The following is a 27,527-nucleotide window of genomic DNA, read 5'->3' on the forward strand; positions in this document are numbered from 1 at the left end:
ATATCAACTGATGGCAGACACAGACGGGAAGAGGTCACACGCAACTATTTTTAAGTAAGTAAGGAGACAAAGACAGGCGTAGTATGCTACAACACTAGTTTAATTTTGTAATGATGTTGGTTTTTTCCAGCACAAAAGTGCAACAAAAAGCATTTAACTGCACTGCTCCCAGTTCTGGTTATGTTCACCATGAACTGTGAAAGTTATTTCCTTGCTCGCTTCCCAGTAACATTAGTAGGTTGTTCAACCTGCTCACTGTCTTGCTGGCCTGTGGCCTCAGCATGGAGCCTGCTCCTCCTTGTTTCAGTTACATGGGTGCTTCGAATGCTGCTCCTGCTTGTGCTCTCCTCACTTATAGGCACATCCAGAGCAGCTGTGTGTGCAGTTTGTGCATTCAACAGCGCCTCAAGAGCACTGGTCATCCTGCCCATGCCCCTAGTGACCTCATTTGTGTTTTGTGTCATGGCCTCCTGCATGTTGGAGCTTCTCCTGCATAACAGGGATGTGGCAGTGGCCAGGCGGTTGATGGCTGTACTTTGGACATGTGCACAACGCCTATCCCTGTGCCTTGCAGCAAAATCATTGTCTAGTTTGGTGCATAGTAGCTGCACCGAGTTGTTGATTCCCGCATCCCTGCTGCCATCTCCTTGTTGACATGTACCATCTCCTTGTTGACCTGTACCATCTCACTGATGCCCTTTCCTATCTCTCCCATGTTACTATTCAGGGACCTCAGCTGTCCTTGGCATGCCTTAATGCTCTTCCCTGAATCCTTTGTATTCGCACCATGCTCCCCTCCAGACCAAGGAACACACTTCCACCCTCAACTGGTACATCTGCTGGCCTTTCTTGCACTCTGCGGCGTCTTGCAGTACTATGGCCCATCCCTGCACTGGAGTGTGTTGTGCCAGGGCTCACTGCTACAGGCAAGTTCTGTTGTCCGTCACCCTCCATGTCAGCTGCTATGGACTCTAAATCGGGGAGTGGATCCACGACATGCCTCCTGCCTGGTTGTTATGGGGGTATCACATCATGCTGCGATGCTGGCCTATCTGGTGATGACAGCAGGAGAGGGGACTGAGATCTGCTAGGGGATGTCAGCAACTCTTGGGCCATTTCTGTGTCTTAGGCAGGTGGATGGCTACTTGATGCAGCTTTCTCCTGTGGTACGTTGGGGGTACTTTGTCCTGCATCCTGACTCTCCTCCCTCTCAGGTGGTGTCCCTTCAGCCTCCTGCGAGCGCCTGCGAGACGTTTCACCTGTGGACATATGAGCGTACATTAGCTAAGCGCTACTGTCTCACAGTCACTACAATTAAATAATTATCACATTGGCCATGTTCTGCATGCAGTCATTACATGAACTAATTGGTTGGTGTGCTGTATGACATGTCCTTACATTTCCTGTCTACATATCGCATCATGCATTGGCCCTGTATATTGCTAGCAGTACTGGACTTGGGTTCAGGTAAGGGTGTTGCTATTGGGGGGAATGCAGTGCATTTGTCTTACCTTTTTTGCTTGCAGCTCTGGCCGAGCTGTCTACTTCTCCCAGTCCGCAGACGCTGTCTGGTTCTAGGGTTGAGGCCACCATCTCCTCCAGGTCAGTCAGGGGGGGGTGCTGGGTTCTTGCCTCTGCCTGTTTTTGATGCCTGCTTGTGTTGTTCTGCCATTTTCTTTTTGGTTTGGCTCCTCAGGTCATAAAAACGTTTTTAAGGTCCTCTATGTCCCTGGTGGTCCCCCCCACGGCATTTACTTTCTCCATAATGTCGAGCCAGATTTTTTTTGGGGCTGATTCAGCCACAGTGAGGGACTGCCTGCCAAACAATTTGTAGTGCACCTTGACCACCTCCTCCACAAGGACCTGCAGCTCCATGCTGCTGAATTTCAGTTTCCTCCTCCTCTCAGGCTGCTCTTTTTCTTGGCTGCTTGTCATTTTTCACTTTTAAAAGTGCTCCAAACCCTTTCTGTTGCTCCTGCACTCTGCTCAGCTCCAACTGCCTTTCCAGAAGCTTCTAATTAGTTGCAGCTGCCTGTGTAGCCACTTCCTGGTAGGGAGGGGGAGGGTGGTGGCACCTGATTGGCTGCCTATTTGAGTTTCACTTTTGTTAGCTTTCCGAATCGGAATTTACCGAATCGGTCTTTACCGATTCGGTAAATACCAAATCGGTATTCCCTATTCATTCCTATGGGCCTTTTGGCCCATAGGAATGAATGGGGAATACCGATTCGGTATTTACCGATTCAGTAAATACCGATTCGATAAGTTCCGATTGTCCGATACCAAATTTTACCGATTCGGTACTTTTTACCGATTTTTTACCTACATTCCATTTTCCGATTCTAAAATACCGATTCGGTAAAATTCGGTATTTTAGAATTGGTAAAATCGATTTACCTACATCTGGCCCTTACTTTACAAGCCTTCAGTGCTCACAATGAATTCGCACTTGTCAAGTCCGTGACATTACTGCTGATTTATAATATAGTACACTTATGATGTGGATATTTGATTTGCAACAATTAATTGGAGCGTATTTAAATTTAACCTTTGAATTTTCGCTTAGAAGTATCTAATTACATACTTTAGTATTACCAGTGACAAGTAATAATTATTCATGACGAACAAAAATTACTAAAGTTAATTTCTGAATTATATCTAATCCTTTTTATCAGATAAGGAGAACGTAAAAATAATTCCCCTTTTGAGCTATTCCTGCCATATTCAACATCACGAATTAGACAGCAATTCATGACGGAATATCAAAATTAGAACAAAAGTAAATCTTAAAATTTCAGTAAGTATATATCTTAATCTCTAGATGGGTACCGAATATATAGTTTGTTTTCATTTTTGGTTTATATTGGATTTTTTCTATTATTTTAGATAAATTGATCACAAATGTGACCTGCAAATCTTTATCATTTTTTGGTGTAATTATCATGAATGTCTTTTAAGTAAGTAGCCTGTCAAATTATGTGTTGCCCCCATACTTCAAATAGGGACACTATTCAGGCTCAAATTAAAATGGTAGCAACCTGGTCCCGTGCTTATGTAAGCAAAATTGATTACAGATCTAGATGAGCACTATGGTAAACCATATATATACTTGATTTGTTTATAAGTCTTTCTTGTCCTTTGTTGGGAGAATATCTTTTAGGTCTGTCAAAATATGAGTTTTGTCGATATGTTGTTATAATTGATTTAATAGAATATGCTCTCTTTATTAGAGAATATTAATGGTATTTTGTGATACACTGAATGTAATATTATTTTAATAAAGGTATTTTACCATATACTTTTTTCCTCAGGTAATTAGTGGCTTTTCCTGAAGAAGACGTTGGTTCGCCGAAACGCGCGTCGACTATTATTGTGCCACATTTTCCTGTTTTTGTTTCACATTCTATTTATGCTTGTGATTCTGTTTTTAATGAACTGTTTGTTATAATATTATGTTTGATTTGTTTTATATTGTATGTTGATAACTGATGTATGTACAACAAAAAGTGTTTTGAAAGAACTATTACAAATGTTGATAATAATGACAGAACTCTATTTTTGATGTATTAATTCTCCCATTTATCATTGTGTAGACAAGATACAATTGCCTAGGTGTGTTTCTTCTCATAAATATGTGTACCTGACCTGGGAATTTAACTAATTTTTGTTCAAGGGGTCCTTGTTATAAACACTGTGGACTAGATTAATGTCAGAAAATTGTAATACAAAAAGGTATAAACTAGGGGATAGCTTCAGAACACCTATCTGCAGGATATATGGTATAGTACAGAATAGACTAATGTGGTTGTTTTGCAGGTCTTGATAATTTCAGAATTAAAAGAAATGAAACTCTTTAACTTAAACCACATCAGTGAGTGTTTTTGCATATGTCATATTAGATCGCATTCCTTCCCTTCAGTAATATATAATAATGTCCAGTTCCTAAAAGGTAAGTAGTTGTAAATGTATCTTGTTCTTTGTTATCAGTACACAAATGTATTCCTATAATAACAATTGGTCTAGCCATTAACTCTCTTTTTTTTTTATAAGGTGAGGAAAAGGCATTCTGTATACCTTTTCTTTTCCATGTAAATATAATGTGATCATACACAGTACTTTGTGTTGAAATGGTGTTCTATAGGTTTTGCTGTGCATGTTTGCACAGAACACTCAAAGAACAAGACACATTTCCAGATTGATCATAAATCATGAATCTGGACATATTTGTATAAGAAACACCATCTTCCAATTGGTGTAGCAAAGCACAACGAGGAAAACTGTTTTCACTTCTCCTCATTTTTTCACTTTCAATATATTTTGCTTTGCACAGCATATATAGAAGGTGAAAAATGCCTATTCTGATTGTTTTTGTGCAGAAGGGACTTCTTGCACAAAAACAATCTCCACCTGAAACGGACATCCTTGCACCATGGTGCAAGGGAGCCTATATCACCACATGCATACAGTTTCTGCAGCTGTGCAGAGGAAAACGCAGAGTTGCAACATATTTATGTACATATGTTACATCCTTGTGCCTCGGAAGTACCACAGCATGCTGTAGTTAAACAGTTTGCAGTGTAATGCTGCAGCACTTCCTAATAATTCTGCACTTATGCATTCACCACACATTAGAAATGTATTTTTACAGTCAATTATGCATTACACATACATTCATCTCCACTTTCACACACTAGCATACTAGTTTAGATCTTTCTTTAACCAGAGTAGTTAGTTCTGAAAATAACTTTTATTTTTGTTTTGTTCTTTTTTTTTGGCTTGATTTTTTGAACAATTTTGTATTTTTTTTTTTAAAACAGGTGAAAAAATGAGAACTGGGAAAAGAGAACTAAAAACTGGGAGGAGAAAAGAAATCTAACAATGGTGGTGGTCAACAGCTCAACACACCAGATCCACCGACTGCTCTACATATGCTATCAACCGTCCACATTTTACACAGTTCATTCTAAGTTTCCCAATTTGGAGACGAATATCAGGGTGTGCGGTAGAGGTTGATGGTGTTGCTCCACTCGTACTGGAGCCTTCTGATAAAGCAGGAGGAGCATCTCTCAATCTCTTTAACTCCGCCCTTGAAAAGTTGACTGGATGCTTAGATTGCAAGTGCTTCCACATCCTTGCAGTTCTGCACCAGTACTTTTTGTTGGGGTCTCCCCTTGAGAGCACTTCCTTGCATATGCGCCAAGTAACTTTTGTTGCATTCAACTTTTTTAAGCCTGGTGGAAAGGAGAAACATTTCCAGACAATGCTGGTATATTTTTCCTTTGGTGGAGGTTCAGGAACAAATTCTTGCTCTGATGAGTTCTCAGAATCAGAGGATGATGGTGGATTAGCAGCCATAGTATCTTTAAATTAATCTCTTCTCCACAAAAGAAAGAGCAGCAGATCTTCTTAGGAGGTCTTTCCCTAAAAAAAGTTTGAAGAGGAGTGATTGAAATGGGTGGGGTAAATGTAAAATGTATATTGATACTTGTACAGCACACTACTCACCCGCAAGGGTCTCAAGGCGCTTGTACAAATACCGCTGTGGAACACATCCTGGCTTTCCCTGTGAGGTGTCCACTCCTGGGCACCCCCAAGGGGGAGGCCAGGCATCCTTAGCATTGTGGGGGTTGTTGTGGAGATTAAGCAAGCTATTGCCCAGAGTTACAGAGTGGGACTCCATGATTGGAATAGGCACCGAGGCGAGAATTATCAGGTCCGTGGAATTTTGAGCCCAAGACCCACCGAGGCAGGGAATTGAACCCTGGTCCCGGGCTAGACCTCTGCATCAGGGTCTGCCGCTCGAACCATTGAGCCACACTTCTCCTTCAATAGTTTAAATAGGAAGTGTAATGAATCAATCAAATCTCTGTTTTTAAAGTCACATGGGGTGCGCGAAGGATGCGCAAAGGATGCCCACACTCAGCACGCACCCTGCTCGCACGGTGCCTGCGCTCAGCGCGACTTCGCAAAATTGCAATAGAAAGTGATGTACTTTTTAAGAAAGTTTAAGAATATTAATTTTATAATAACCTCGGAAAATCTCTTGTCTTAATATTTATATTAAATATATATAAATAAGTTTTTCAACATTAAAGAAATCGCGGAAGTCGCGCACTCACCATGTCCGATATGCATATGACGTCATCTTGCGTACACGCCAGGCGTTGCGCACAAGTCACATAGCAACCGCGTTGGAATAGTCGTGCCCGTCACACACCCTATGCAGATCCTACACAGTGACCCTAAAATGGCGGACACGTTTCGAGCAGTAAACAAGCAGGGTGTTCATGGTGCGCAATTTAAAAAAAAAGAACAAAAAAAAGAAAAATCATTGAAATATAATATAAACAATATATAATAATTAAACAAAATATTTTTATATAATAAATAAATGTGTGATGTAATTTAAAAAATAATATCTAAAAATAAAATGATTAAAACATTTAGTTAGAAAATATAAAAAGAATACATTTATTTTAAAAGTATAATTTAAAAAAACTTTGAAATTCACTAAAAAAACATAGGTTTTGCATATTTTCTAGTTAGGAATTAGCATTTAAAAAACCTTAGAAAGTCACTGGAAAAAAACATAGGTTTCAGACAAGTTATAGTTAGGAATTAGCATTTAAAAACCTTAGAAATTCACTGAAAAAACATTCGTTTCAGGGGAGTTATAGTTAGCTACACATTTCACTCATATAAAACCACTGAAATTCCCCTGTTATAGTTAGTTGTCATAACTATAACTCGTGCGCCCGCAATCCACTGCTGATGTTGTCACATATTACATTATTCATGACATGGTCAGTGACATCACTGATGACATCTCAAATGACATCACTGATAACATCATCCAGTGAATGTGGTTTGGTTTGATATTTAAATAAGTATTATATATATGTATATATACATATATATAGCAATGTGCATTGAAGACTAAGTGGATGTATAAGTGTTTGGATGGTCAATCTTACATTTTCTTCCTCCTGTAAATTCCGGCTCCATTACAGACCTCCAACTAGCAAGGTGACATTCCCAGACACACTTCTAGACACAGTTTCAAATCTGATAGCACTAGCAATACACTCCAATCTATGAATTCTGGGTGACCTCTACATTTGGTTTGACAAACCCAATATGCCCCAACCGAAAACAATAATCACTGGCCTAGACACACTGAACCTGGATCAGATTGTCCACAAACCCACACTCATTGCTTGACACATCCTAGATGTCATTTTTACGAATACCAAACTAGTTACCTTTCAAACTATAACTCCAGTCACATGGTCAGACCACCATTTGCTTGCTTTCCAACATAAAACAACACTAAGCGACTCACCTAAAACCACCTTAAATGCATCCCCTTATCCACTGTGAAACAAACTCAATTTGGAACACTTAGAAGCACAACTAACATCCACTACAGATCTAGAAACAATACATGATGTTAAAAAAACTATATGAGTGGCTACAGGAGGCTTTTGATATCCTGATACCACTCAAAACAACACAACAGAACAAAAAAAACATGGACCTTGAGAAATAGCGAGATGAAAGACATAAAACAACAAATTAGAAAGGTGCAAGGTACCTTTCTCAAAACAAATGCCAAACAAGGCAAACTTTGCCCACAGAAAATTAACAGATTATACAAGTCAGCTATCAAAAAAGCAAAGCAAAGGTACTATTCAGACAGATTTCAAAATGCTACATGTGCAAAGAAAGAATTCTATAAAAATTCTCAATTAATTTTGTGAACCAAATTGCCTAAATGGAACTCATCCCGTTAATCAAGAATTCACAGACAAACTGGCAAATCAATACACGGACACAGCAGACACATTGGACTCATACTTAAAACAGAAACAAAGCACCAGCACTAAGCCTTTTCCAAAACAACATTCCAAGAACACTCTAACCCAGCCACTCCGTTCCTTCCAACACATTTTACACGATGCATTTATGGACCTGGTCAAAACAAGCAGGCCTGCCAGCAGCTCTTCTGAACCGTGTCCACCACAAACTTTGCAGACAATTCTTCTAACAACCTCTGCTGCCACTCCAGTAAAAAGAATCATCAATGATTCCTTAACTACCCAGAATATTTCGAGAAGAACTCAAAAAGTTATACATAAGCCCTTTACTGAAGAAAGCAATCTTGGACCCGCTAAACCCTGACAACTACAGACCCATTACAAATGGTCATTTCCTGGGTAAACTGATCGAAAAAGCAGTGTTTGCTTAGATGTTACAATTCACGGAAGAGTATGCCATACTTTCAGACTTCCCAACAGGAGTCTATCCATGAATAGGCACAGAATCTGCCCTCCTTGTCAATTGTATTTGTACCATGCACAGGTACTCATGAGTGTCCCGGCGCGTCGACTTAAGGGGAGCAGAAAACTAGCAGATGAAAAGATGCGTTTTGAGATTTTTCCTAAAAGCAGCCAGGTCTTTAATCATATGGAGAGCCAGGGGAAGGGCATTCCACGCATCCACTGCCCTCCTAGTCAGAGACCTGCCACCCAGCCTCTGAAATTGAAATCGGTGAACGTTGCTAATCAGAGAGATGCCGATCGCAACAGTCTTGAGGGCATGTAGAATACGAAGCGATTTTGCAAATCGGATGGACCAACGTCATGAAGGACACAATGGGCTAGGACCAGCGATTTGAACTCAACCCGCTTTGCTTCGAGAAGTCAATGCAGTGAGCGCAGATGGTGCTGCACGCTATGTCTGGAGTTCTGGACAACCTACAACTTTTTAATCAGGTAGCCGGGGAAAACAATGTAAAGTGCCTTGGCATAGTCCAGCCGAGACAGGATAAGGGCGCAAATAACTGTTTCTCTTGCTGCTTGAGGCAAGAGTGGAAACATTTTCTCAGAGTCTTGTGAAGGCAAAAGCAAGTACCAGCCAGCTTCGAGATGTGGACGGAAAAGGAAAGACTCTCGTCAAACCAGACCCCCAAGTTCTTCACCAGCTTCCCGTAAGAGGATGGCTGGGGGAAGTCCAGTGGCCACAGAGTTTCCCTAAACCTAGGAGGGAATTTGCCAAAGGCAAAATCTCCGATTTCTCCTCATTGCATTTTAGCTGCACTCCCGAGAGCCACCTAAAAATGTAAGAAAGACAGTGATGGACTACAGTGACCCAATTATCATTTTTGTCCCAGGTGAAGAGTAGCTGCGTATCATCAGTGCAAGCTATCACCTTAGCCCCCAAGCTCTCAGTCAAACAGACCAGTGGGGTCACGTAGATATTAAAAAGAAGGGGACTAAGAGAGGACCACAGAGGAACTTCCATTGTAACAGCCTGATGGAGAGAGGCCGACAGAGGCAGCCAGATCTGCTGGGCCCGACCCTCAAGAAAGTACCTGAGCCTATTTCCAGGCCACCACGACACACCTATCCTGGCCAGACGTGAAAGAAGAAGAGAGTGGGGGACCGTATCGAATGCCGCTGAGAGGTCAAGCAAAATCAATTCCACCCTCCTTCTGGCGTTTAAGCACTCTCTAATAGCCTCTACAACTTCCACCAGCACTGATTCCATGCTATGAACTGCGCGGAACCTCGACTGAGCGGGATGCAGTAGACCCTCTCTTTCGACAAACTCCATAAGTTGTTTGGTGACAACTTTCTCACACACCTTGGCCAGACCAGGTAGAAGAGAGATAGGTGTGTAATTACCTGGACTGCGCGTGTCTAGAGATGGCTTTTTTAGAACTGGTAGGATCTTGGCCTGTTTCCAGGACACAGGGACGCTAGCTGTGCTGAGGGACAGATTGGCAATACTATTAACCTCTGCATTAATAGTCGCTGCAGCTACTGCTAGCAGCCTGGCCGGACAAGGATGAAAGGGAGAGCCCGACTTTAGAATCTTGAGGATTGTAAATGAGTCATCCAAGTTCACTTAAATAAAGGCATTCAGGGCATGTATAGTGTCCACCGGAGGAGTAGGGGGCAGAGCTTTGGCCTCGATAGCGCCTGGTAAGAAATCTGCCTGAATCGTGTGGATTTTGTCCCAAATAAACGCAGACAGAATCTGGCACCAGGCGGTTGTAGACAGAGAAGGCCTTGCCTGGGCTAGGGGGTGACATAAAGCTCTGTACTATAGAAAACATTTCTTTAGCATTGTTTTTTGCAGAGTCAATGCGTGCCATGAAGAATTCCCTCTTTGCCTGAGCTATGGCCTCATAATAGATTGCTTGCTTGGCTCTGAGCTTCAGCTTGGGGCTAGGCAGTAGTCACTGTGACGCCATGCTCGCTCCAGAATCTTGCACTCATGTGTCAGTTCTCTAAGTGCTAGGTTGACCTAGGGTTTAGAAGGAGAACCCCTGGCAGCTCTCATTGAACTCAATGGGGCAAGAGAACTTACAGCCTTTGAAACCCAGCTGGTGAACTCATCTAGTCGGCTCTTCAGGTCACCCGAGAGAGTCAGTCTGGATGATTCCAAAGTATGAATAAAAGCACCAGGGGCAATTTTCCTTGCCATCTAGGATGATCAGAAGAACACAGTTTTCCGCAACAGGGTTGCTGCGCTACTCCTCTTGGACATTTCAGCTGCCTTTGACAAGGTTGAAAATGACACTTTGATACAAAGATTCTACGAAGCCCGCATAGAAGGGACTACAGTAGACTGGATCATGTCCTTCCTTCAAAAAAGAACTAATGTCATCCATACCCCACCTTTCTTGTCCAAACCATACTCCACAAAAGAAGGGGTCCCTCAAGGCTCTATCATCTCGCCCATGCTTTTCAACATCTATATGAAGTCATTACCGGTAATGATCAATCAATTTTAGCTCACGTGCTATAACTATACAGATGAATGCCCCAAAGACATTGTAAACTCTCCAATTTTCAGTTGTCTCAGAGCAGTGGATCAATGTATGACTTGGAGCCATCTCAAATTGAATACTTCCAAAACGGAAATACTCACATGTGGCGATTGGAAACAATATGACCCACTTGCTGCCTGGCCTGATGAACTGGGATCACCGTCTAAAGTATCGAAGGAAGTAAGCAACCTCGGATGACCATGGATTCCTAGCTATTGATGAATGCCCAAGTGGACAAACTATCAAGCTGTGTTACTATAAAAACTCTGCGACGAATCTGCCCCATTTGGGATTTCCATGTAAGTTCCAAGCTACCATCTCCCTTGCTCTGTCCAAACTTGATTACGCCAATAGCCTCTACCACAGATCACCTTTAATGACCATGAGATGACTACAATAGATTTAGAACTTGGCTGCTCTTGCATATCAAACCACGAGACTACATCTCCTCTACCTTGAAAGCCCTGCATTGGTTACCGGTCGCCAGAAGATCTACGTGCAATCTACTTTGTGTTACCACACAGTGATACATGGAATGGGACCTCTCTTCATCTGGAATATAATCACCAAACACATTCAACAAAGGAACCTCCGCTCTAGAGTGGCACCTCACCCCAAAATCGCAAGATACAAGTAAAAAACATGGGTATCACATCCTTCTCTGTTCAAGCAACTAAACTATAGAACTCTTTACCCCCAACAGAAGAACCACGGACAACCACCTTATCTTCAGAAAACTACTCAAGAATTGGCTCTTCCCCACAAAAGCACCATATGCAAAAATAAAATATATAGCATATAACTCTGTATATAAGCATTTATATGTATTACAACAACACTTGAAAACCAGAGTTTGTCTAATGCATCTTTAATCAACATATAATTACTTCCTTTAAGCATTATATACCTTCCATATACTTGGATCTATATATTTATTACTTTTCTCCTAAAAAGGCTTACAATGCACTACCCTATTTCTCACCCTATACCTCTCTCTATATATCCTCTACCTCAACTCAATCCTGCTCAAGAAACCCTCAGCTGACCCCACCAACCTCAAGAACTACCGACCCATCTCTCTCCTCCCCTTCACAGCCAAAGTTGCAGAGAAAACAGTGAACAGGGGACTGACTCGATTCATTGAAGAGAACGCCGTTCTCGACACATTCCAATCCAGATTACGAAGCATGCACAGCACCGAGACCGCCCTGATCGCTGCCACTGATGACAGACACACCCTCCTAGATCAAGGCCACTCTGCAGCCCTCATCCTTCTCGACCTATCAGCAGCCTTTGACACCGTCTCCCACTGCATGCTAGTCACCAGGCTACGTGACGCCAGCTAACAAGGAACTAGCCCTGGACTGGATCCGATCATTCCCCATCGGAAGAAGCCAAAGAATCAGATTACCACCCTTCCTCTCCGATCCTATGGAACTTAGCTGCGGAGTGCCACAGGATACATAGCTGAGTCCAATCCTCTTCAACATCTATATGGCCCCCACACAACCATCATAAGACAAAACGGCCTCAACATCGCATCTTAAGCTGACACACCCAGCTCATCCTCTCCCTCAACAAAGACCCCACCACCGCCAAACTTAACTTACAGAAAGGAATGCAAGACGTCGCAGCCTGGATGACCAGCAGCTGACTGAAAAAACAGAAGTCCTCTTCCTTGGAACCACTCCCTCAGCATGAGACAACACCTGGTGACCACCCGCCCTCCGAAGCCAGCCTACCCCCCACAGACCACACCAAAAACCTCAACATCATACTCAACGCATCACTCACCATGAACCGATAGGTCAACGCCATCACATCCAGCTGCTTTAACATCCTACGCATCCTCTGCAAGACCTTCAAATGGAACTCCCGGAGTCAAGGAAGACAGTCACCCACACACCCATCACCAGGAGACTGGACTATGGGAACGCGCTCTAAGTCGGCATCAACAAGTCCCTACTCCGCAAACTCCAGAAAATACAGAACAACGCCGCCAGACTCGTCCTCGGCATTTCCCGGCACAAACACATCAGCCAACACCTGCGATGACTCCATTGGTTTCCCATGGAGAAAAGTCACCTTCAAAATCCTCACTCACACCTACAAATGCCTACACAACAATGGACCCAAATGAATCACTGACAGAATATCGACGTCGAAAATATAGATGTCCATAATATCTGAGGCGGAATATCGACGTCAAAAATATCGAAGTACTATCTACATTAAGGTAAGTGAAGGATTCAAATTAAATGCTAATGGACTATACTCACCAATAGCCCATATACCAATATCAGTAATAATAATTCAGTCGGCAATGGAGAAGGTTCAATCGTTTATTTATCAAATTCAAGCCCTGACAGGGGAGCCTCAGTCTACACGACCCTCGGAGGTGCGCAGAGGAGACTGACTACATACAGATGATACAAGGCATATATACATTTTGCCCACACCACAAAGTCGCCTTACTAGGACAAATACAACTTGTCATTGAGCCAGCAAGAATACCCATATAAGGCACAATTGATTGCAAATAGCCTAGGCCTTAGCTATTCCAGGGGCAGGTCAGTAAGGTGCCCCCCTGTCTATCTGCAGCTCGGTGAGTACAGGAACGGGCTCTGCTAGAATGTGCGCATCCCACAAGAAGGGCAGGTGTGACCTTGGGTTTCCCTGAGATCCAAGCTAACAAGTAAAATAGATGGCTAAGTCAGTCATCACGGATTCATGCAGAAAGTGTAATCACGTGGTTTCAGGGATACAGCACTTGCACATAGAGAAACAAAACAAAATGGCTCCGGTCATATCAATAGGTGCAGGCGAGCTAAAAGTGAATCATTGGATAATATGTGACTACAACGAATTCTAATTATTCAATCATATAGTTGTAAGGTTATATTGTATATATTAGGCCAATAATATGCACTTATCGAATTCAGATCCCATCAGACGGCCCTTTTGGCCTACTATAGCCAATATAACTAGATTTATTCTACGAAAACTCCCTCCTCGATCTGCATAAGATCTGAAACCTCCTTCTGAATCATTTGCTTTTCAACTTTGGCCTGACGAGAAAAGTTTAAAGCAGATGTTATTCTTGTAGCACAGAAAGAGCAGCAAGCCGGGTCACATTGGAGACATAGGCAACAAGTAAATATTACTCCAAAGGCTCCAGCAAGCACCATAAATATTTTCCAACCCAAAGTAGCTAAAAGGCCCCAAAACCAACTACTAAGGGACCAGGTACCGTTGTCCACATGTGCTTCACTGGCTAATCGATGTAGTTTCTGTATTGCAAGATGAATGGTAGGGGCCGAATCGGGAATAAACACACCGCAAGAACTGCCAATCCCGCGGCAAGCCCCGCCCCTAGCTGCGAGGATGACATCAAGAACCATCCGGTTCTGAAGTGAAACAAGCCTCGTCGCCTGAAGCTCCACAGTAATGTTCGTTAAGATCCCAGTTGTGGTCTGGGCCACGTTTTCCACTATTCTAGACAAACGTCTTTTACTACGGCTGTTAAATATAGGTCCCCAAAAGGGGGTGAGACCTTTGGCGAAATCCTCAAATTGCTGCAGGGAAGTATCTGTCTGATCGGTACTGTCGGTATCAAAACTCCTAATATTTCGGCTAGCCATTACCTCCCTCCGAACCAATTGATGTGTTCTATGATAATCAGGTGGGGCAATATAAACTGGAGGGTAGAGGAACGAAAAATAACAACGTCCTGCCCATCCCCTCGGGAGCCAAGTGTATGCGTTCTCACCACACACAAAATATACATCTGGAGGGGTAATCATAGGTGGAGTGCTATATACCTGCAGGGTGTAAGTATAATTACATCTACTCTTTCCTACCTTAACATGGCCTTGGGCTTGTATGCAAAACGGAGAGGTGCTATTAATAATAGGGATCGGCAAGGTTTTGTCATTCGTGACATTTCGTTCCTTGAAATGCTGAAAATACAAAGGGCCTCATTTATGAGAAATGACGCATCGCTGCGTGAAAGCAGCGATGCGTCACTTCTCAGTGCGCACTCCCTGCGACATACCTGATGCGTCATATTTAATGTATGACGCATCATGTCGCAAGGAGTTACAGATACGTCAGTATTTCTGACGTATCTGTAAGTGCAAAAGCGACGCATTGCTGGAGTGTGTCACAAAAGTGACGCAACTCCAGCAATGCTTCCTTTCACATGGGGCAAGCCCCATGTGAAAGGGCTTGCGTCATTCTTACGCCTGCTGTGAGGCAGGCACAAGATTTTGATGCAACGGTGTCCTAGAAGTGACGCAGTGAAATCTCATAGATTTCACTGCGTCACTTCTACGACCCTTTCTTGTGTCAATACGCCCCCTTTGCATACATTATACCTGGCGCAGGTATAATGTGGCACAGGGGTTAACAAAGTGACGCATCTACCTAGATGCGTCACTTTGTAAATATGGCGCAACAAGGCGCATTGTTTACGCGCCACTGGTGCGTCACAAAAAGTGACGCACCGGCGGCGTAAAAGTGACGCAAGGGCTCATAAATGAGGCCCATAGTGTAATTAAAAAGTTCAAAATCCTGCATTTCCTCTTGTAACCAAGTCATATTCTTATAGCCTGTATATACATTCACGCAAGCATTTGGATCCAGGGAACCCTCTCCTCCATTTCCTTCTGCATCAAATCCTTGATGTTGTTTTATATACTTCAAAATGGCCTCATACTCCCGTTCCGTATATATCTTTGGTTCAGCTACATAGTGGGAATACATCAATGATAATAATTGGAACCAGGCTTCACATCTAGCTAAGTAAGACAACGGTAGGGAGATGAATAGTTCATGCTGGTGCATTACTGAGGGAAGTAACCCACAGACCCAACAATTTGTTGAGTTCATGGTACTGTGAGTTTGATGCAACATTTCAATAAAAGCACTCTTTACATAAGTTTCTCTATGTCGCGCCTTATGAGGGGGCAAGGAATAAAAGAGGTGTTCCTCTGGGGCAACAGTGGTTCCTAGCAGTTTCTGTACTGGGTGCTGGAATTCTAAATAAACAAATACACACATCAAAACTACTGTGATTATAACGATAAAAGCAACAAATGCCACCTTCACTCTGGTGGGCCATCCGTAAAACAAAAACATATTATCCACGTATTGTTGGGGGGCCAATGGTCTTTCATCCTCCATTGCAAATCGGGCAAGAGGAAACATGCTCTCTATAAGTCCAAATCTAACTCGGTCCCTCTCTATCAGTCCAAAAAACTATCTTTGTATCCACAAAGCACGCACGCCACCAGAGGGGTTCTTCTTCCCTGTGTCCGTTTAGAGCCTCACAGGTAGACTCCTATCGTTCATCAAAAAGGGAACAACTTTCTTCTTTCAGTAGAATGACCGCAGCCCTTAACTCAGTCTTTCTTTCTGAACAGAGCTATTTAACACAATGTTCTCAGCTCTCAACGTGTTCAGTCCAGTGTCTCGCTCAGTACCCCAGTAAGTCTATCTGATGTTTCTCAACTCAAGTCTTTCCCTAACTCCTCCCATTAGAATCTGGGGTACCGCGCTGTTTTCGGGGCCACAGGTCGTATTTACAGCGACCAGGCTGCTCCTGGTCAGAAAACAACTCTGTTGCAAGGGCATCAGATGCATTCGAATCCTGTGATGCAACAGAAACAACAGCATCCTCTGGTTGAGCCGCCCCCCTTTCACCTGGGGGCAACACTTCACTCGGCTGCCCCTTTTCTTGGGCGTCTGAAAAGGGCACAAAGCTTTGCAGCAATTCTCCTTCTTGGCTCGGGATTCCTTCGCGGTTCTGCAAATCAAAGGGCCAAGGTAGCGGCAGGCGTTTCAGGTGACTGATGTGGATCCAGTGCTTGCGTCGATGCACCTTCACCGCAGACCTCGTTGCAAGGATTATTTGATAAGGGTCGGACCACTTCGGTTCCAAACTCGATTTCCATTGATAGTTCTTCACCAGGACCCACTGACCCGGTTCCAACGGCAATGACTCGGATACCTGTTGATGAATAGAACGCAGATCTTTAGTCAAAGCATACAATAGTCTGTCATCAAAGGATAATCAATATCTCTAAAGGACCTGGGTCTAGGGACTCCCCACACATTGGCAGGACGGCCAAAAATTACTTCATAAGGTGATAACCCAGTTCTAGTGTGGGGGGCTGTTCTCAGAGACAATAACGCTAAATGGAGTGCATCGGGCCATTTTAATCCAGGACTTGCACAAATCTTGGCCATCTTTAATTTCAAAGTGCCATTGTATTTTTCAACCAGACCAGTTGACTGGGGGTGCCTGGCTGCATGAAATTTTTGCTTAATCTGCAAACCATCACAGACACTTTGAACCAACAAGGAATTAAAATGTGTCCCGTTATCGGACCAGATGATCCGGGGTAAACAATAACGTGGGAAATATTCCTTAACCAGGGCTTTGGCAGTTGCAACTGCAGTGGCTTCCTTGGTGGGGTAGGCTTCGACCCATTTACTGAAAGCACAAACCACCACCAACACGTATTTCAAATTGTTCACTCGCTCCATTTGTATGTAATCAATTTGTATAACTTCAAAGGGCACGGATGGTGGTGCAAAATTTCCACCCAGGACAGATTCTCTGCCCCCAGAGTTGTAACGTAGACACACAGGGCAATGTTTAACTACATGTGCTGCAGTCTTAGGAATGTTTGGATTATTCCAGACTGGGTCCAACACGGTACAAATACCTTTTGCTCCTATGTGGGCTGGGCCATGAGCCATGGTCACCACAGCATATACCAATGCATTAGGGAGTAACCATCGCTGTTTCTCAGTTTGATCTATCCATCATTCATTTTTATCTAATTTCCCTACTTCCTGTTCCCATCTCTGAGCCTCGTCTATTGTAGCTTCTTTTTGCAATTCTTTTACACTTTCAATGGTATTATCAAACACAGATGTTTCCGCCAGCCACCGAGCCGAAGCACTAGGAAACATGGGAGTCATTTTAGTTTGTGCTGTTTCTTTAGCTATCGAGTCAGCAAAAGCATTTCCCTTTCCAGTAGAATCAATGACTTTCTTATGAGCACTGCATTTAATGATGGCTACTTTTTCTGGTAATGTCAAAGCAAATAACAATCGATCAATTAAAGGACCATGTTGAATTTGCTGGCCATGTGTGGTAAAGCAACCCCTCTTCCTCCACAGCCTCCCGAAGCTATGGGCGACGCCAAAGGCGTACTGGCTGTCTGTGAAAATATTTACCCTTAATCCTTCACTCAGTTCACATGCTCGTAACAAGGCTATTAGTTCAGCTGCTTGAACTGAGTGGTGGGAAATCCTAGCAGTTTCTACCACCGTCTTCAACGTTGTAATAGCATATGCAGCTGTTGCAGTATCATCTGGCAACTTAAAACAACAACCATCTACGTATAACTCTCCTTGGGGTTCTGCTAGAGGGGTGTCGGTAAGATCTACACGCCCTTTCGTTTCTTCTTCAGTTCTAAATATACAATTATGGGTGTCATCCTTTTTATCATTGGAAGGGAGAGGCAGTAATGTTGCTGGATTCAACGTAGCACATCTTTTAATCGTAATATGTGGTGCAAAGAGTGTTAACTCGTATCCTGTTAAACGAGCACTTGTAAGGTGCTGGGTCTTAGTTCTATTTAACAGAATATCCACAGCATGCGGTACCCTGACTCTGAGGTCCGTGTTCAAGACTATACCCTCTGATTGTCGGATAGCCACCGCTACTGCCGCAGTGGCCCTCAGACAACTCGATAGGGCTCGTGCAACGATATCCAGGACCGATGAAAAGAATGCACAGGGTCTCTGCTTTCCACCGAAACCCTGGGTTAACACTTAAAGTGAACAACTGTCCACCTCGAGCACATAAAGTGAAAAAGGCTTCCGGTAATCCGGGGTACCCAAGACAGGTGCAGAACATAAAGCAGATTTCAAAGAGTCAAAGCCTTCCTGACACTCATCCGTCCAGGGTAGGGGTTCATGCACATCTTTAGTTGTCAAATACAACAAGGGTTTAGAGAAGAGTGAATAGTTAGGAATCCACTGGCGACAGTAAAAGGTTATGCCGAGAAAAGCAAGAACATCACGTTGAGTACGAGGTACAGACATGTTAGTAATCACAGATATTCGTTCTGGAGTTAATCGTCTCCCCGCTTTCGACAGTAAGTTGCCAAGGTAAGTCACTTCCTGTCGACAATATTGAAATTTAGAGAGGGAGACTTTATTTCCTTTGTCAGCCAAATGTTTCAACAATTTAACTGTTGCATCTTTACAGCCTTCCTCTGTGTCGGAGGCCACCAAAATGTCATCCACATTCTGGATGATTGCATTTCCTGCCGGCAAAATTAATTCATCAAGGACTGCCTTCAAGGCCTGACTATATTTGCTAGGGCTTTCTGTATAGCCTTGGGGTGCACGCGTAAATCTAAAGCTTCGGCCACCTAATGAGAATCCGAAGATATGTCTGCTATCAGGATGAATCGGAATGCTGAAGAAAGCATTCTTTAGGTCAATTACTGAAAAATATTTAGCCGTGGGAGGAATCATTGTGAGAATCGCTGTAATATCTGGTACCACTGGATACTGCGGGACCACTATTTTGTTGACTTCTCGAAGGTCAATTACAAAACGATATGCGGTCTTATCATCTGGGGCACCATCAATTGGTGTTTTCTTTAAAATCGGCAAAATCGGACTGTTACAAACGTTAGAAGCTGTCTCTTCCACTACTCCTCGTTTAATGAGGTCATGAATAATGTGCAACAAGGCTTATTCACCTTTCGGTGAAATCTTGTACTGAGGAATGCGAGGCAGCTGGGCATTAGGTTTCAAGGTTATTGATACAGGAGCTTTTCTTAACAGACCAACATCAGTGTCCCCTGTAGCCCACAATGTCTGGGGAATTGTAGAGAACTCAGGGGGCAGGGTTTCATTTTTAGCAAAGTACTGAGCTATATTCACAGGTGGTTTCTGCATAGTCAGGAAAACACCATCAGGAGAACAATAAATGCGTGCATGTCATTTCTTCAAAATATCCAAACTCAAAAGGTTTTCACCACAATTAGAGGTCAGGAGAAAAGGTGTATGCATAGAAATGGGGCCTATGGTAAAGGGCAGAGGTTTCGAAACGGGGCTTACCACCGGTATTCCAGAGAATCCTACTGATACATTATTTTGGCCAGACAGAGCAGCCCCTGGGACCAGTGTGTGGGCGGCTGAACTATTCATTGCTCCATTATCCACAAAAAACTTTCCCGATGTACCCAACAATTCTCCTTTTACATAAGGTCCTTCTTGGTCAACTGGTACTGTAATATGGCCCCCGCTCTGTCCATGGCTGTCTCATGCATAATCCTGTCTGTCATACCTATCATCCTGATAAGTCTCATTGTAGTACTGTCTGTTCTGGGGGTCATCAAAATAATTCTTCCACGAACCCTCATATGGAGAGTCCTCTCGTCGCATACTATTTCGCTCTATGTTCCCTCGACCCCTTCCTCGTCCTCTACTGGGTCCATTCCTTGCCAACAACAGAGGGCAATCCGCCCTCCTATGTCCTTCCTGTTTACAATAAGAACATTGATTTATCCCAATGTTCGGAGGACCTCCCCTACCTCTTCCTGCCGTTGTACTTCTCTGAAATGAGCCTCGTACTCCTCGCCCTGCATTTTGCCCTCTGCTGACTTGCTGCAACAACACTCTAGTTTTCAGGTCCTTAGTCTTCTTTTCTGATTTTTCCTTGCTCTCATTTTCACGATGTTCATAATATTGGGCCATGCTGAGGATTACGGATGGAGCAGCCGTAGTCCACTTGCTTTCAGCCGATTGGAGAAGGGACATAACCTCCGGGAGCAAATTTGTAACGAATCTATTCACAAATAATCGTACTCCTCCCTCCGTAGAGAGGTCCTGGCCACTAAAGTCTATGAAAACTTTTTCGAATCTAGTAAAAAAATCTGACACACTTTCATCCTTTTTCTGTTTACAAGCTGTTAGTTTATCCCAATCTACTTTTCTAGGAGGGAAAAGAGTCTTCATATATGTAACAATCTTATCTGGTATTGCTAATACTTCATCCCTAGGTTTCTCACCAGGCTTCAGTTCCTTATCCCAATTCTTTAATTGATCCCACGTTCCTCCCAATTCGGGAACATGGTCTGTATCATGTATCTGTCTCCAAATATCCACTGGGATCAGGAGACCAAAAAATAGCTCAATGTCAGCTATAGTCATGATGGCGGAATTGGCAGCTTCGGTCAATTCCTTATAATAAGCTGTAGGATTTTTGCAGGGGTCAGGGAGTCGGGCTTTTAACGTAAGGACATCGCTTCGTTTCCAAGGGGTGTATACCCATTGTTCCTGAAGTCTAGCGTCCACTCGTGCCCTTGTGACATTGCCCCCGTTATCCCTTACTTCAGGTACTTCCGGGAAAAAGTGAGGATGCACCTCTCTCATGGGGTGCTGTGCTCCCCACTTGGCACTCTTTCTGTGCATCCGTTCCCGATAATGCAAAAGCGTTGTTACATTTTGATATACTTCATCGGTTTGGAGATGAAATTTATGAGCTCGATCCCTTATATCACGCAGTATTTGAGGAGGAATACCTTCCTCAAAGCACTTTTCCCATAATGAAATCAATCGGATCGCCATGCTCTCCAGAGCCAGTTGTTGTGCAACTGGTTCAAAATCTTTCATAGTGCTCCAAATATCTTCCAAAGTGTAAATAGCATTCCGCATCCACTAGGCTCTCCTTTCCTCCGCTCCCAACAGCGACCGAGTGTAAGCTCATTGATCACTCAAGTCAGACACTGGTCGCTTGGGCGTGGCACCTAAACCTACTGTATTTCGAAGATCTAAAGTAGTCTGAGTTGGAGGGGAGAGAAACACAGGGTGCAAGGGAGAAGGGACAGCCGCATCCGGCTGGAGGGATATTAAAGGTGAGGTAGTTTGTCGAAGAGAAGGAGGGGAAAGCGGAAGATCAGGTCCCGATCCGCCAGTGGGAGCCGTCGCGCCCGCCCCTATCTGTGTTTTGACTACCGATGCGGCTCCCAACTGGTCAGCCCGTATCAAGGATATGGCTGGGTACAAGCCCTGTGGGGCATAAAGGGGAGGTGGTCTGGCTTCCAGCAAATCTTCTATCTCATCTCCTGTCTCTGGTCTAGCCACATAACGTTTATCTGTTTCTAACCGAAACTGTCTGTCCATCCGTTCAATATTTTCTTCCACCTTTCCCTTGTCGTATGCCACTGCCTTCTGAGTGATTGTCTGTCCCGATTTCAACTTTCCCAACTTCTCTTCTCTGATTCGTCGTCTTTTTGCCTCCTTCAACCACAAGCTCAAGGAGTCAAACATCGACTGACGGCTTTTCTGCATAAACAATTTATTCTGTATATAATTAATCTTTTTCTCGTCAAAAGACCCCGTAAGGGGCCATTGTAAATCCGAATTATCTTTGGTATACTTATTCCAAAGGGTATTAAACAGAATTGGCTGGAGACAATGTTTAACATACATATCGAAACTGGGACTGCCCTCGGGAGGGGCAGGCTGTCTTTCTTCAAGCCGCGTACCTCGCCAACAGCAGCACCCAAAACATATTTTGCTAAAACAAGGCATTATGATAATAATCACACAAGTTTCATTCACTAAACCTCAAAACACATGCACACTTGGACGCGCCCTTCTCATCATCCACTCATACACTTTTCTTCCAATCATCACGATAAAGTGCTGTAAAACAGTGCAAGGCAAATATTCCTCAGAGTCTATTTTATGCAAATGACGTCTTCAAATACGAACAGAGCCTGTCGACTCCTGTTCGGGGTACCGCTTCAAAATAATTCCAGACCAACAAAATCTAACCAAAGGGAACAATCATCAGACTGTTCTGAGAGCACCTGATAGGCGAACCACGAACCCTCTCACAGACCATCCCATGGTCCTGTTCTGGTTGGGCCGGGCATCTGGACACGTAGCTCCAGAACCCTAGCTTACCCGGTTCCTCCCAGGCCTTTCCCGGAGAGGATTCGGCCGAGCGAGTAACGCCGTACTTCGCTAAAGCATCAGGTGTAGTCTCAAATTTCCACCAAACAAGTCCGTGAGGTATCTACCCGTGCAGCCCCTTCGCCGCAATGGTAGATCCCCAGATTCCATCGTGGTCCGGCTTCCCAAGCCACCTTCAAACAAAAACAGTTAACTGTCGTCAAAAAGAAACACTTCCTCTGAGTGATCCTTATCCAATCCAATCACAAATGTCACTCACCTGGTGCACTCAGGTCAATTGCGAATTCTCCACTGCTGATACCTAGACGGACCGACACGGTCTGTTCTTCTCTTGGGTTAAGCCCGTAGGACTCTGGCGTAGGGTCTTCAGTAGCTGGGGAGTGATACTGGGCTCGAGAGTGGAACGGTTTGTTTTCATACCACAAACGGGTGTTTCAAATCAGGATCCTCTTTCTGTCCACCCACTCGGCCAGAACTCCTCCTTGTCCCGTCACCCCTGTTTACAGGAGGGGATGACCCTATCGCGGAGTCCCGGCGTAGCCGCCAACTCAAGGATTCAAATTAAATGCTAATGGACTATACTCACCAATAGCCCATATACCAATATCAGTAATAATAATTCAGTCGGCAATGGAGAAGATTCAATCATTTATTAATCAAATACAAGCCCTGACGGGGGAGCCTCAGTCTACATGACCCTCGGAGGTGCGCAGAGGAGACTGACTACATACAGATGATACAAGGCATATATACATTTTGCCCACACCAAAGTCGCCTTACTAGGAAAGATACAACTTGTCATTGAGCCAGCAGGAATACCCATATAAGGCACAATTGATTGCAAATAGCCTAGGCCTTAGCTATTCCTGGGGCAGGTCAGTAAGGTGCCTCCCTGTCTATCTGCAGCTCGGGGAGTACAGGAACGGGCTCTGCTAGAATGTGCGCATCCCACAAGAAGGGCAGGTGTGACCTTGGGTTTCCCTGAGCTCCAAGCTAACAAGTAAAATAGATGGCTAAGTCAGTCATCAAGGATTCATGCAGGAAGTGTAATCACATGGTTTCAGGGAAACAGCACTTGCACATAGAGAAATGAAACAAAATGGCTCTGGTCATATCAATAGGTGCAGGCGAGCTAAAAGTGAATCATTGGATAATATGTGACTACAATGAATTCTAATGATTCAATCATATAGTTGTAAGGTTATATTGTATATATTAGGCCAATAATATGCACTTATCGAATTCAGATCCCATCATAAGTGCAAAAAAATTGAGAGAAAAAATATCGTTGTAAACAAAATCGTTATTTGTAATGTTTAAAAATAATATAAAATTAAATAAATAATACATATAATTAAAATAAACATAGTTAAAAGTGTATTTAAAATAATGACTAATACATATAATATAAAAAATAAATATATATATATATATATATATATATATATAATATTACATATATACTTACTTAATATTATTTACAAATAATTACTCTAATAACTTATAAATTGTTCAAAAACATTTTATAAATTATAAATACATACATAGGCATACAACAATAATATAAATAAAAATATCAAAACTATATATAACAAAGTTTAAAAAATATTTTTAAATAAATTAGACACTACATTAACTAAAACAATAAATATTAGATAGCGAAAGGGTTAAAATTACTATTCCAACTCCAGAGGGTGCAACAGTAGGGAAAGCGTTGGATAATGTAGGGGTTACAATTACGATTCCAACTCCAGAGGGTGCAACAGTAGGGAAAGCGTTGGACAGTGTTGGGGTTAAAATTACTATTCCAACTCCAGAAGATGCAACAGTAGGGAAAGCATTGGATAGCGTAAGGGTTAAAATTACTATTCCAACTCCAGAGGGGGCAACAGTCGGAAAAGTATTGGATAGCGTAGGGGTTAAAATTAATATTCCAACTCCAGAGAGTGCAACAGTTGGGAAAGTGTTGGATAGCGTAGGGGTAAATATTACTATTCCCACTCCAGAGAGTGCAACAGTAGGGAAAGTGTTGGATAGCTTAGGGGTAAAAATTATTATTCTCAATTCAAAATTTAGGGGCCTATTGGGATGGCGGACCGACTTTCGCCCGTTCACCACCCCTGAGGTGGAGGGACCGTCCGCAGGGGCAGCGGCGGTCCCTCCAGTGCAATTAGGATGTGACCGCCACCCTGGCGGTCACATCCTGTATCTTTAACCTTGCTGCGGGTGCTGCTTGAAGGTTAAAAATGCATGTTTAACATTTACATGCACACGGTGCCTGCCGCTTTGTGTATGTAAATGCTGGGGGGTACCATAGGTACCCCCCATGTGCTCCCCCCACCCCCGACACCCTGGGGGCACGCAACGGGCCCCCAAACGCCAAAGACCACATGCTTTTAAACGGCAGAAAACCCGCCGTGGAAAAGCATGTTTCCCATGCATCCTAATACGGCTGGCGGTGTCTTATAGACACCGCCACCATAATAGAGCTTTTCCGCTGCGGGGCCGCGGTGGAAAAGCGGCGGACGGTCTCTCCGTCCGAGGATGACTGCCCTGCCTTCCTAATCTGGCGTGGTGCCTTGTCTCTCACCGCAGCGGTGAATCCGCATCCTCCGGGCCGGCGGTGGCTTCCGCTGGCCCGGAGGATGCGGATTCACCGCAATCCTAATCGGGCCCTATAGTTTTTAAATAACTCTACATCATTTGCAAATGCCCATTAATAATTATTAAAAAATAATTACAATTCATTTTTTAATTAACAATACATTAACAATAAATACCAATAAATATTAATTAATAAGTATTAGTTACCAAATAATAAATATTGAACAATAACATATGTTTCATTATAAAAAGCATATTAATTATTAAACATTGATTAACAAGTAACATTAATTACCAATTAAAAAAATGTATTACCAATTACAAAACATTAATTATCAATAAAAAAATAATTACCAATTAAAGTAATTAATAGCCAAATAATAATTAATTAAAAATAAATAATTATCAATACAAATACATAAAAATAAATCATTAATTAATTACAATTAAATTACTTCCCAATCAATTCCCCTATAAACCCACAACACGCTACAGAACTTAAATGCAAACATTTATTAAAATTAATTTATAATTCCTAAAAATTAATAATTAATGTAGTATAATTTAATTACTTCCCACCCTATTCCCCTATAAGCCCACATATAATTTAAAACAAGTAAAATACTTAAAAAAAATAATTAACACATACATATTAAATACATAATAAAATACAATAAAATACAAATATTTCTATTAGTAACATCGAGAGTGTAGGCACGGCGCCTCCGGGAATGAGCTTATCGCACCCAAAGCCAGATGCGACGTTGAGTCTCAGGACAGTCGAGTGAACAACCTACGTTCAGCTGTTCCCCGTAACTCAGATGAACTAGGGCTTGACAACTTCTGGAGAGTAACACGTGATCACAGCCTCTGCTTGAGCAAAAGTTTGAAAATGGCTTCTGTATGGTTTTCGGCCTACTCTGTTTAAAAGTGAATACGCGAGGAAGGAATAAATGTTGTCCTCCCTGCAAAGGCATTTATGTATATATCAAGCAAAAGAGGTACATGTAGATGCATCATGCTAACATAATATAAGTCTGATACTCCTTATGTATGGAAAATCTCATTTTTATCCCTCAGAACGGCCCTTTTAGCATTATGTAGCTAACTAAAACTGCTCAATCTTCAAATATTCCCTCATCAATCTGCATTACATCTTTGACCTCCTGCTGAACTAACTGAGCCTTTATCGCTGCTGGGGATATACCGACCAAGGAGAAGGTGAGTTTAGTTGCGCAATATGAGCAACATGCAGGTCCACACTGTACAAAAAGGCAACACGTGAATATGATACCGGCTATACCCGCCAGCACCATCAGAACTTCCGATCCCCAAGTAGACAACAAACCCCAGAACCAACCAGAGAGAGTACCAGTCTCTGCATGTATTTCGGACGCCAAACGATGTAGCTTCTGAATAGCCAAATGAACAGAGGGGGCGGAGTCAGGGATATAAACACGGCAGGAACTGCCAATCACACGGCATGCTCCTCCTCGATCTGCCAAGATAACGTCTATAACCATACGATTTTGAAGCAAAACGAGTCTCGTCACTTTTAGCTCTACAGTTAGATTAGTCAATATTCCTGCAGTGGTGTTAATTACCCTTTCAACTACTCTGGACAAACGGCGTACTTCTTTACTGGTGATTATGGGCCCCCAGATAGGAAACACTCCTTTTACAATGTCGGTGAAATGTTGTTCAGGAGTATCTGTCTGATCTATATCGGTAGTATCTATATCTCTTTTGTTTCTCTTAACTAGAAGACTTCATTTATCCAAGCGGTGATCCTTGTGATAATTAGAAGGGGCAATATAGACTGGTGGGTTCAGAAAGGACAGGTAGCAGCGTCCAGCCCAACCTCGTAGAAGCCAAGTATAGGCATTTTCTCCACAAAGAAAATATACATTAGGAGGGGTTAACAATGGAGGGCTGCTAAAGGTACGTAACTGATAAGTGTAATTACATCGACTTTCTCCTTCTGATATGTATCCTACTTCTTGAACACAGAACGCAGAGGTACTATTTAATTTAGGCACTTGCATGGCCCTATCATCAGTAACATTACGTT

Source organism: Lissotriton helveticus, chromosome 5_1 (assembly GCF_964261635.1).
Source record: "Lissotriton helveticus chromosome 5_1, aLisHel1.1, whole genome shotgun sequence".
In the NCBI taxonomy this organism is placed as follows: Eukaryota; Metazoa; Chordata; class Amphibia; order Caudata; family Salamandridae; genus Lissotriton; species Lissotriton helveticus.